The sequence below is a fragment of the Arachis stenosperma genome, chromosome 5 (genome assembly GCF_014773155.1).
Source record: "Arachis stenosperma cultivar V10309 chromosome 5, arast.V10309.gnm1.PFL2, whole genome shotgun sequence".
In the NCBI taxonomy this organism is placed as follows: Eukaryota; Viridiplantae; Streptophyta; class Magnoliopsida; order Fabales; family Fabaceae; genus Arachis; species Arachis stenosperma.
Genome location: NC_080381.1, coordinates 49,515,285 through 49,526,696, shown reverse-complemented (window position 1 = coordinate 49,526,696; position 11,412 = coordinate 49,515,285). Strand labels below are relative to the sequence as shown.

The following is an 11,412-nucleotide window of genomic DNA, read 5'->3' as shown; positions in this document are numbered from 1 at the left end:
GATGGAGATTAAAGAAGAAGAAGCCCAACCTCCCATGCCCTTGGGGAGTAATGAAGAAGAGATTGAATTGGAAGAAAGCTACCAAGAAGAAGAGGTTGATATTGAAGAAGCTTGTAAAGAGGTGGAAGTTGTCAAAGAAGAGCACAAGGGAGTAGAGCTTGCAAGATCATTAGAAACACCTCACCCAAGGCCATTACCATCCAACACAACATTCAAGTGGGTAAAATTCTTATCCTTGACCTTTACTTTCCCACTTGAATATGGGCTACTGGAGACGAATGGTCAACTCATAGCTCTTTGTGGCTTTAAGAGTAAGAGGAAAATGGTTAGTGGTAGGAGTTGTCATGCAAGGTTCCATATGGTTGCATACTCCAAATTGAAGTACAAAGGTTGGTGCAGAGCTCAATTGAATGGGTGTAGGAAGTTGTTTGGCCACTTCAGTGAGATTTCAGATCGCTTGCCACCCGGTTGGAACAATAATGATCAACAAGAAGACGGGTGCAAAAGCAAGGTTTGGGACCCCGGAATTCATTCCAACAGTCAACACTCTTGGGGCCTTTGTCCCTTACTTCCACTTGCTTAAAGGCTCTCTGCGCCTAGTTTGGGATCTCGGAGGCTGGTGGACGAAATTGTGATCAACAATAATGGCTCTTTGGCATGTGCATAAAAATTAACTCAGCACTTTCTTTCCACAACTCCGTTCAACTTAACCAGAAAGTGTACTGGGTCATCCAAGTAATACCTTACGTGAGTAAGGGTCGATCCCACAGAGATTGTTGGTATGAAGCAAGCTATGGTCACCTTGTAAATCTCAGTTAGGCAGATTAAATGGTTTATGATGAGTTCGAAAATTAATAATAAACAGAAAATAAAAAGGGATAGAAATACTTATGTAAATCAATAGTGGGAATTTCAGATAGGCGTATGGAGATGCTAGAATCCTTTCGAATCTCTACTTTTTTACTACTTTCATCTAATCCTTCTTACTCCTTTCCATGGCAAGCTGTATGTAGGGCATCACCATCATCAATGGCTACTTTTAATCCTCTCGAGAAAATGGTCCTATGCGTTGTCACTGCACGGCTAATCGTCTGGAGGCATCACCCTTGTTGATAGCTACATCCCATCCTCTAAGTGAAAATGGTCCAAATGCTCTGTGATGAGCGGATAATTTGTACGCTTTTTGGCATTGTTTTTAGTATGTTTTTAGTAGTTTTAGTTGAGTTTTTATTATATTTTTATTAGTTTTTAGTTAAAATTCACTTTTCTGGACTTTACTATGAGTTTGTGTGTTTTTCTGTGATTTCAGGTATTTTCTGGCTGAAATTGAGGGATCTGAGCAAAAATCTGATCCAGAGACTCAAAAGGACTGCAGATGCTATTGGATTCTGACCTCCCTGCACTCGAAGTGGATTTTCTGGAGCTACAGAAGCCCAATTGGCGCGCTCTCAACGGCGTTGGAAAGTAGACATCCTGGGCTTTCCAGCAATATATGATAGTCCATACTTTGCCCAAGATTTGATGGCCCAAACCGGCGTTCAAAGTCACCCTCAGAATTCCCAGCGTTAAACGCCCAAACTGGCACAAGAATGGGAGTTAAACGCCCAAACTGGCACCAAAACGGGAGTTAAACGCCAAGAAGAGTCTCTACACGAAAAATGCTTCATTTCTCAGCCCAAGCACACACCAAGTGGGCCCGGAAGTGGATTTTTATGTCATTTACTCATTTCTGTACACCTTAGGCTACTAGTTTTCTATAAGTAGGACCTTTTACTATGGTATTTTCATCTTGGTTCTTCTGGTTCCCTCTCTGGGGCCGAAACCAATGATCACTTTTGTTCTTATGTATTTTCAACGGTGGAGTTTCTACACACCATAGATTAAGGTGTGGAGCTCTGCTGTACCTCGAGTATTAATGCAATTACTATTGTTCTTCCATTCAATTCCGCTTGTTCTTGTTCTAAGATATCACTTGTTCTTCAACTTGATGAATGTGATGATCCGTGACACTCATCATCATTCTCACCTATGAACAAGGTGACTGACAACCATTCTTGTTCTACAAGCATTCGAGGCTTAGTGAATATCTCTTGGATTCTTTAATCGGAATCTTCGTGGTATAGGCAAGAACTGATGGCGGCATTCAAGAGAATCCGGAAGGTCTAACCTTGTCTGTGGTATTCTGAGTAGGATTCAATGATTGAATGACTGTGACGTGCTTCAAACCTGTAACCTACTGGACGTTAGTGACAGACGCAAAAGAGTGATTCTATTCCGGTAGGGGAGGGAACCAAACCGGTGATTGGCAGTACTGTGACAGAGTGCGTGCATTAGCTTTCACTGCGCGGATGGGAGGTAGCTGCTGACAACAGTGAAACCCTACACGAGCTTGCCATGGAAAGGAGTAAGAAGGATTGGATGAAGGCAGTAGGAAAGCAGAGAGACGGAAGGGAAGGCATCTTCATACGCTTATCTGAAGTTCCTACCAATGAATTACATAAGTATCTCTATCCTTATCTTTATGCTTTATTCGTTTATCACTATACCCATTTGAGTCTGCCTGACTGAGATTTACAAGGTGACCATAGCTTGCTTCATACCACCAATCTCCGTGGGATCGACCCTTACTCGCGTAAGGTATTACTTGGACGACCCAGTGCACTTGCTGGTTAGTTGTGTGAAGTTGTAGTGATCACAATTTCGCGCACCAAGTTTTTGGCGCCGTTGCCGGGGATTGTTCTTGTGTATGGACAACTGACGGTTCATCTTGTTGCTTAGATTAGGTATTTTTCTTCAGAGTTCTTAAGAATGAATACTAGTGTTTCAAGGTGATGTTCTTATCATCACCAAAGCTGATTGATCTTCATCAATTTAGCTCCTGAATGCAATGTCCTGCTGAAGCTTTGCCGGCCATGTCTAATTCCTATAGACTAAAGCTTTAGACTAACATTGCATGATTCCTGGAATTCTCATTAAGAATTTTGATACCTTTATTTTCCTTTTCACTTAATTTTCGAAAAAGCACAAAAAAATTACAAAATCATAAAATCCAAAAATATTTTTTGTTTAAGTCTAGAGTCTCATCTTAAGTTTGGTGTCAATTGCATGTTTCTGTTTTTCTTGCATTTTTCGAATCTATGCATGTGTCTTCACTAATCTTCAAGTTGTTCTTGATGATTTCCTTGTTTTGATCTTTGAATTCTATTGACTTGAGTGTTCATGTGTCTCATATAGTGTCAGTAGCACACAAACTGCTAAGTTTGGTGTCTTGCATGCATTGTTATTTGATTCTTGTTGCATTTTGATTATTAAAAATCCAAAAATATTTTTAATTTGTGTCTTTTCAAGTCAATAATACAGAGAATTGAAGATTCATAACATACTGCAGAGGAATCACACAGAAAAAGCTGAGCATTCAAAAATGCCCAGTGAAGAAGACAGATTGGCGTTTAAACGCCAGCCAGGGTGCCTGGCTGGGCGTTTAACGCCCAAAAGGGTAGTAGTTTGGGCGTTAAACGCCAGAATGTGCACCATTCTGGGCGTTTAACGCCAGGATGGCAAAGGGGGAAAGATTTTGTTTTCAAATCAATTTTTTTCAAGTTTTTCAAAATCAAATCTTTTTTTTCAAATCATATCTTTTCAATCAAATGTTTTCAAAATCAATTTCTTTCCTTTTTCAAAGATACTTACTAACAATTAATGATTTGATTGAACATTTTTTGCCTTTTCTGTTAAGGAAGGTTTTATGTTTGAATCATATCTTTTCTTGTTAGGCAAGTCATTAATTTTTAAAATCATATCTTTTCAAATTGTTTTCAAATCATATCTTTTAAAATTGTTTTCAAATCATATCTTTTCAATCACATCTTTTTAAAACCAATCATATCTTCTTAACCACATCTTTTTCAAAATAGTTTTCAAGCAAATCTTTTTAATTTCTAATTTCAAAATCTTTTTCAAAAATCACTTTACTTCTTTCCCACTTTTGTTTTCGAAAATCAATTAGTGTTTTTCAAAAATTTTTTTCAAAATCTTTTACTTAATTTTCGAAAATTACTTCCCTTCTTCTCACATCCTTCTGTTTATGGACTAACACTATCCCTTAATGCAAAATTCGAACTCCATCTTCTTTGATAAGTTCGAATTTTCTACTTCTGTCTTCTATTTCTCTTCTTCCTCTGACACCTCAAGGAATCTCTATACTGTGACATAGAGGATTCCATATTTTCTTGCTCTCTTCTCTTTCATATGAGCAGGAACAAAGACAAAGGCATTCTTGTTGAAGCTGACCCTGAACCTGAAAGGACCTTGAAGCGAAGGCTAAGAGAAGCCAAAGCACAACTCTCTTTAGAGGACCTGACCGAATTCTTCAAAGAAGAAGAACACATGTCAGCCGAAAACAACAACAATGCCAACAATGCAAGGAAGGTGCTGGGTGACTTTACTGCACCTACTCCCAACTTCTATGGGAGAAGCATCTCTATTCCTGCCATTGGAGCAAACAACTTTGAGCTTAAGCCTCAATTAGTTTCTCTAATGCAACAGAATTGCAAGTTCCATGGACTTCCAATGGAAGATCCTCATCAGTTTTTAGCTGAGTTCTTGCAAATCTGTGACACAGTCAAGACTAATGGGGTTGACCCTGAGGTCTATAGACTGATGCTATTCCCTTTTGCTGTAAGAGACAGAGCTAGGACATGGTTGGACTCACAACCTAAAGAAAGCCTGGACTCTTGGGAAAAGCTAGTCAATGCCTTCTTGGCAAAGTTCTTTCCACCTCAAAAATTGAGTAAGCTTAGAGTGGAAGTCCAAACCTTCAGACAGAAGGATGGAGAATCCCTCTATGAAGCTTGGGAAAGATACAAACAATTAATCAGAAAATGTCCTTCTGACATGCTTTCTGAATGGAGCATCATAGGTATTTTCTATGATGGTCTCTCTGAACTATCCAAGATGTCTTTGGATAGCTCTGCTGGAGGATCTCTTCATTTGAAGAAGACGCCTACAGAAGCTCAAGAGCTGATTGAAATGGTTGCAAATAACCAATTCATGTACACTTCTGAAAGGAATCCTATGAACAATGGGACTAATCAGAAGAAAGGAGTTCTTGAGATTGATGCTCTGAATGCCATACTGGCTCAGAACAAGATATTGACTCAACAAGTCAATTTGATTTCTCAAAGTCTGTCTGGAATGCAAAAAGCACCATGCAGTACTAAGGATGCTTCATCTAAGGAAGAAGCCTATGATCCTGAGAACCCTTCAAAGGAAGAGGTGAATTACCTAGGAGAACCTTATGGAAACACCTACAATTCTTCATGGAGAAATCACCCAAATTTCTCATGGAAGAATCAAGAGAGACCTCAACAAGGCTTCAATAACAATAATGGTGGAAGAAATAGGCTTGGCAATAACAAGCCTTTTCCATCATCTTCTCAGCAACAGACAGAGAGTTCTAAGCAGAGTACTTCTGATTTAGCAACAATGGTCTCTGATCTAATCAAAACCACTCAAAGTTTCATGAATGAAACAAGGTCCTCCATCAGAAATTTGGAAGGACAAGTGGGACAGCTGAGCAAGAAAATTACTGAACTCCCTCCTAGTACTCTCCCAAGTAATACAGAAGAAAATCCAAAAGGAGAGTGCAAAGCCCATAACCATGGCCGAATATGGAGAGGAAAGAAAGGAGGTGGACGCCATTGAGGAAGACCCCAATGGGGCGTGCACCAATCTCCTCTGAGTTCCTCAATGAGGAACAATGGGAATCTGAGGCTCAAAATGAGACCATAGAGATTCCATTGGACTTACTTCTGCCATTCATGAGCTCTGATGAGTATTCTTCCCTTGAAGAGGATGAGTATGTCACTGAAGAGCAAGTTGCTAAATATCTTGGAGCAATCATGAGGCTAAATGACAAGTTATTTGGAAATGAGACTTGGGAAGATGAATCTCCCTTGCTCACCAAAGAACTGGATGACTTGTCTAGGCAGAAATTACCTCAAAAAGAGACAAGATCCTGGGAAGTTTTCTATACCTTGTACCATAGGCACCATGACCTTCAAAAAGGCCTTGTGTGACTTAGGGTCAAGTGTAAACCTCATGCCCCTCTCTGTAATAGAGAAATTAGGGATCTTTGAGGTGCAAGCTGCAAGAATCTCATTAGAGATGGCAGACAATTCAAGAAAACAAGCTCATGGACTTGTAGAGAATGTTTTGGTGAAGATTGAAGACCATTACATTCCTACTGATTTCATTATCCTAGAGACTGGGAAGTGCATGGATGAATCCATCATCCTTGGCAGACCCTTCCTAGCCACAGCAAAGGCTGTGATTGATGTTGATAGAGGAGAGTTGATCATTCAAGTGAATGAAAAATCCTTGGTGTTTAAGGCCCAAGGACATCCCTCTATCATCATGGAGAGGAAGCATGAAGAGCTTCTCTCAAAACAGAGCCAAGCAGAGCCCCCACAATCAAACTCTAAGTTTGGTGTTGGGAGGCCACAACCAAACTCTAAGTTTGGTGTTGAACCCCCACATTCAAACTCTAAGTTTGGTGTTGGGAGGTTCCAACACGGTTCTGAGTATTTCTGAGGCTCCATGAGAGTCCTCTGTCAAGCTAATGACATTAAAGAAGCGCTTGTTGGGAGGCAACCCAATGTTTTATAGTTAACTATTTCCTTTTGTTATTTTATCTTTTTTGTAGGTTGATGATCATAAGAAGTCACAAAAACAATGAAAAAAGCAAAAACAGAATGAAAAACAGGAAGAAAAACAGCACACCCTGGAGGAAGATGCTGCTGGCGTTTAAACGCCAGTAAGCCTAGCAGTTGGGCGTTTAACGCCCAGTCTGGCACCATTCTGGGCGTTTAACGCCAGAAAGGGGCACCAGACTGGCGTTAAACGCCAGAAAAGGGCTAGAACCTGGCGTTAACGCCAGGAATGGGCACCAGCCCGGCGTTTAACGCCAGAATTGGCTCAAAACGTGATTTTTTGATGCCACTTGGTGCAGGGATGACTTTCCTTGACACCTAAGGATGTGGACCCCACAGGATCCCCAAACAACCCCATCTCTCTCTTCTTCTTCACCATTCACCAATCACCTCAACATCTCTCTTCTCCACACATCCATCCTTCATAAAACACCACTTCTTCCCCTCTTTTGGCCGAACCACAAAGCCATCTCCCTCTCCCCCATTTTTCTTCTTCTCTCTTCTTTCTTCTTTTGCTCGAGGACGAGCAAACCCTTTAAGTTTGGTGTGGTAAAAGCATTGCTTTTTGTTTTTCCATAACCATTTATGGCATCCAAAGCCGGTTCAACTGAGAAGGCATGACCTCAAGCCCATCACTAAAAAGAAGATGGAGCAAACAAGAGACCCCTCTCATCAAGAGATCCCTGAGATACCTCAAGGGATGCACTTTCCTCCACAAGACTATTGGGAGCAATCAACACCTCCCTAGGAGAATTGAGTTCCAACATGGGACAACTAAGGGTGGAGCACCAAGAACACTCCATTCTCCTCCATGAAATTAGAGAAGATCAAAGGATCATGAGAAAGGAGCAACAAAGACAAGGAAGAGACATTGAGGAGCTCAAGCACTCCATAGGATCTTCAAGAGAAAGAAAGAGCCGCCATCACTAAGGTGGACCCGTTCTTTAATCTCCTTGTTCTTTATTCTTCTGTTTTTCGAATTTTAGTGCTTTATGTTTATCCATGTTTGTGTCTTATGATCATTAGTGTCTTAGTGTCTATGCCTTAAAGCTATGAATATGAATCCATCACCTTTCTTAAATGAAAACTGTTTTTATCACAAAAGAACAAGAAGTACAGGATTTCAAATTCATCTTTAAAACTAGCTTAATTAGTTTGATGTGGTGACAATACTTGTTGTTTTCTGAATGTATGCTTAAACAGTGCATATGTCTTTTGAATTTGTGGTTCATGAATGTTAAAATTGTTGGCTCTTGAAAGAATGATGAAAAAGGAGACATGTTACTGAGGATCTGAAAAATCATAAAAATGATTCTTGAAGCAAGAAAAAGCAGTGAATACAAAAAAAGAAAGAAAGCAAAAAAAAAAAAAGGGAGAAAAACGAAAAAAAAGGGGGAGAAAGAGAAAAAGAAAGAAAAAGAAAGAAATAAAGTTGTGATCCAAGGCAATAAGAGTGTGCTTAAGAACCCTGGACACCTCTAATTGGGGACTTTAGCAAAGCTGAGTCACAATCTGAAAAGGTTCACCCAATTATGTGTCTGTGGCATGTATGTATCCGGTGGTAATACTGGAAGACAGAGTGCTTTGGGCCACGGCCAAGACTCAATAAATAGCTGTGTTTAAGAATCATCATACTTAACTAGGAGAATCAATAACACTATCTGGATTCTGAGTTCCTAAAGAAGCCAATCATTCTGAATTTCAAAGGATAAAGTGAGATGCCAAAACTGTTCGGAGGCAAAAAGCTACTAGTCCCGCTCATCTAATTTGGAGCTTAGTTTCATTGATAATTTGGAGTCTATAGTATATTCTCTTCTTTTTATCTTATTTGATTTTCAGTTGCTGGGGACAAGCAACAATTTAAGTTTGGTGTGTGATGAGCGGATAATTTGTACGCTTTTTGGCATTGTTTTTAGTATGTTTTAGTAGTTTTAGTTGAGTTTTTATTATTTTTATTAGTTTTTAGTTAAAATTCACTTTTCTGGACTTTACTATGAGTTGTGTGTTTTTCTGTGATTTCAGGTATTTTCTGGCTGAAATTGAGGGATCTGAGCAAAAATCTGATCCAGAGACTCAAAAGGACTGCAGATGCTATTGGATTCTGACCTCCCTGCACTCGAAGTGGATTTTCTGGAGCTACAGAAGCCCAATTGGCGCGCTCTCAACGGCGTTGGAAAGTAGACATCGTGGGCTTTCCAGCAATATATGATAGTCCATACTTTGCCCAAGATTTGATGGCCCAAACCGGCGTTCAAAGTCACCCTCAGAATTCCCAGCGTTAAACGCCCAAACTGGCACAAGAATGGGAGTTAAACGCCCAAACTGGCACCAAAACGGGAGTTAAACGCCAAGAAGAGTCTCTACACGAAAAATGCTTCATTGCTCAGCCCAAGCACACACCAAGTGGGCCCGGAAGTGGATTTTTATGTCATTTACTCATTTCTGTACACCTTAGGCTACTAGTTTTCTATAAGTAGGACCTTTTACTATTGTATTTTCATCTTGGTTCTTCTGGTTCCCTCTCTGGGGCCGAAACCAATGATCACTTTTGTTCTTATGTATTTTCAACGGTGGAGTTTCTACACACCATAGATTAAGGTGTGGAGCTCTGCTGTACCTCGAGTATTAATGCAATTACTATTGTTCTTCCATTCAATTCCGCTTGTTCTTGTTCTAAGATATCACTTGTTCTTCAACTTGATGAATGTGATGATCCGTGACACTCATCATCATTCTCACCTATGAACAAGGTGACTGACAACCATTCTTGTTCTACAAGCATTCGAGGCTTAGTGAATATCTCTTGGATTCTTTAATCGGAATCTTCGTGGTATAGGCAAGAACTGATGGCGGCATTCAAGAGAATCCGGAAGGTCTAACCTTGTCTGTGGTATTCTGAGTAGGATTCAATGATTGAATGACTGTGACGTGCTTCAAACCTGTAACCTACTGGGCGTTAGTGACAGACGCAAAAGAGTGATTCTATTCCGATAGGGGAGGGAACCAAACCGGTGATTGGCAGTACTGTGACAGAGTGCGTGCATTAGCTTTCACTGCGCGGATGGGAGGTAGCTGCTGACAACAGTGAAACCCTACACGAGCTTGCCATGGAAAGGAGTAAGAAGGATTGGATGAAGGCAGTAGGAAAGCAGAGAGACGGAAGGGAAGGCATCTTCATACGCTTATCTGAAGTTCCTACCAATGAATTACATAAGTATCTCTATCCTTATCTTTATGCTTTATTCGTTTATCACTATACCCATTTGAGTCTGCCTGACTGAGATTTACAAGGTGACCATAGCTTGCTTCATACCACCAATCTCCGTGGGATCGACCCTTACTCGCGTAAGGTATTACTTGGACGACCCAGTGCACTTGCTGGTTAGTTGTGTGAAATTGTAGTGATCACAATTTCGCGCACCACTCTGTCACAGCACGGCTAATCATCTGTCAGTTCTCAATCAGGTTGGAGTAGAATCCCTTGATTCTTTTGCATTTGTCATCACGCCCAGCCTTCAGGAGTTTGAAGCTTGTCACAGTCATTCAATACCGGAATCCTACTCGGAATACCACAGACAAGGTTAGACTTTCCGGATTCCCGGGATCCTACTTGGAATACCACAGACAAGGTTAGACTTTCCGGATCCCCATGAATGCCGCCATCTATCTAGCTTATACCATAAAGATTCTGTTGGGGAATCTAAGAGATATGCGCCCGGCCTAAGGTAGAAAGGAAGTGGTTGTCAGTCACGCGCGTTCATAGGTGAGAATGATGATTAGTGTCACGGATCATAACATTCATCACAGTGTTGTGCAACGTATATCTTGGAATAAGAATAAAAGAGAATTGAATAGAAAGTAATAGTAATTGTATTGAAACTTGAGGTACAGTAGAGCTCCACACCCTTAATCTATGGTGTGCAGAAACTCCACCGTTGAAAATACCTAAGTGAAAGGTTCAGGCATGGCCGAATGGCCAGCCCCCTAAAATGTGATCAATAGCCTCTTAAGATGAAGAATGAAACAAAACTGAGACCAAAGATGAAACGTGGTCAACAGGCGTCTAATACAATAGTTAAATGTTCTATATATACTAGATTAGCTACTAGGGTTTACATGAGTAAGTAATTGATGCATAAATCCACTTCCGGGGCCCACTTGGTGTATGCTTGGGCTGAGCTTGATCTATCCACGAGCTGAGAATTTTCTTGGAGTTGAACGCCGAGTTATAGCGTGTTTCTGGCGTTCAACTCCGGGTTATGACGTGTTTCTGGCGTTTAACTCCAGACAGCAGCATGTACTTGGCGTTGAGCGCCACTTTACGTCGTCAATTCCCAAATAAAGTATGGACTATTATATATTGCTGGAAAGCTCTGAATGTCTACTTTCCAACGCCGTTGAGAGCGCGCCATTTGGAGTTCTGTAGCTCCAGAAGATCCATTTCAAGTGCAGGGAGGTCAGATTCCAACAGCATCAGCAGTCCTTTTGTCAGCCTTTTTCAGAGTTTTGCTCAAGTCCCTCAATTTCAGCCAGAAATTACCTGAAATTATAGAAAAATACACAAACTCATAGTAAAGTCCAGAGATGTGAATTTAACATAAAAAACTAATGAAAACATCCCTAAAAGTAGCTTGAACTTACTAAAAACTACCTAAAAACGATGCCAAAAAGCGTATGAATTATCCGCTCATCACAACACCAA

General features: G+C 40.6%; 1 non-coding gene across 1 annotated transcript; it reads right to left on the bottom strand.

Annotated features, from left to right (window-relative positions):
* Positions 1-4,791: 4,791 nt before the first annotated feature.
* Positions 4,792-4,899, bottom strand: LOC130984741 (small nucleolar RNA R71). Its single transcript, XR_009088654.1, has one exon. It is a non-coding gene; the product is annotated as a small nucleolar RNA R71 (small nucleolar RNA).
* Between the last annotated feature and the right edge of the window lie 6,513 nt (positions 4,900-11,412).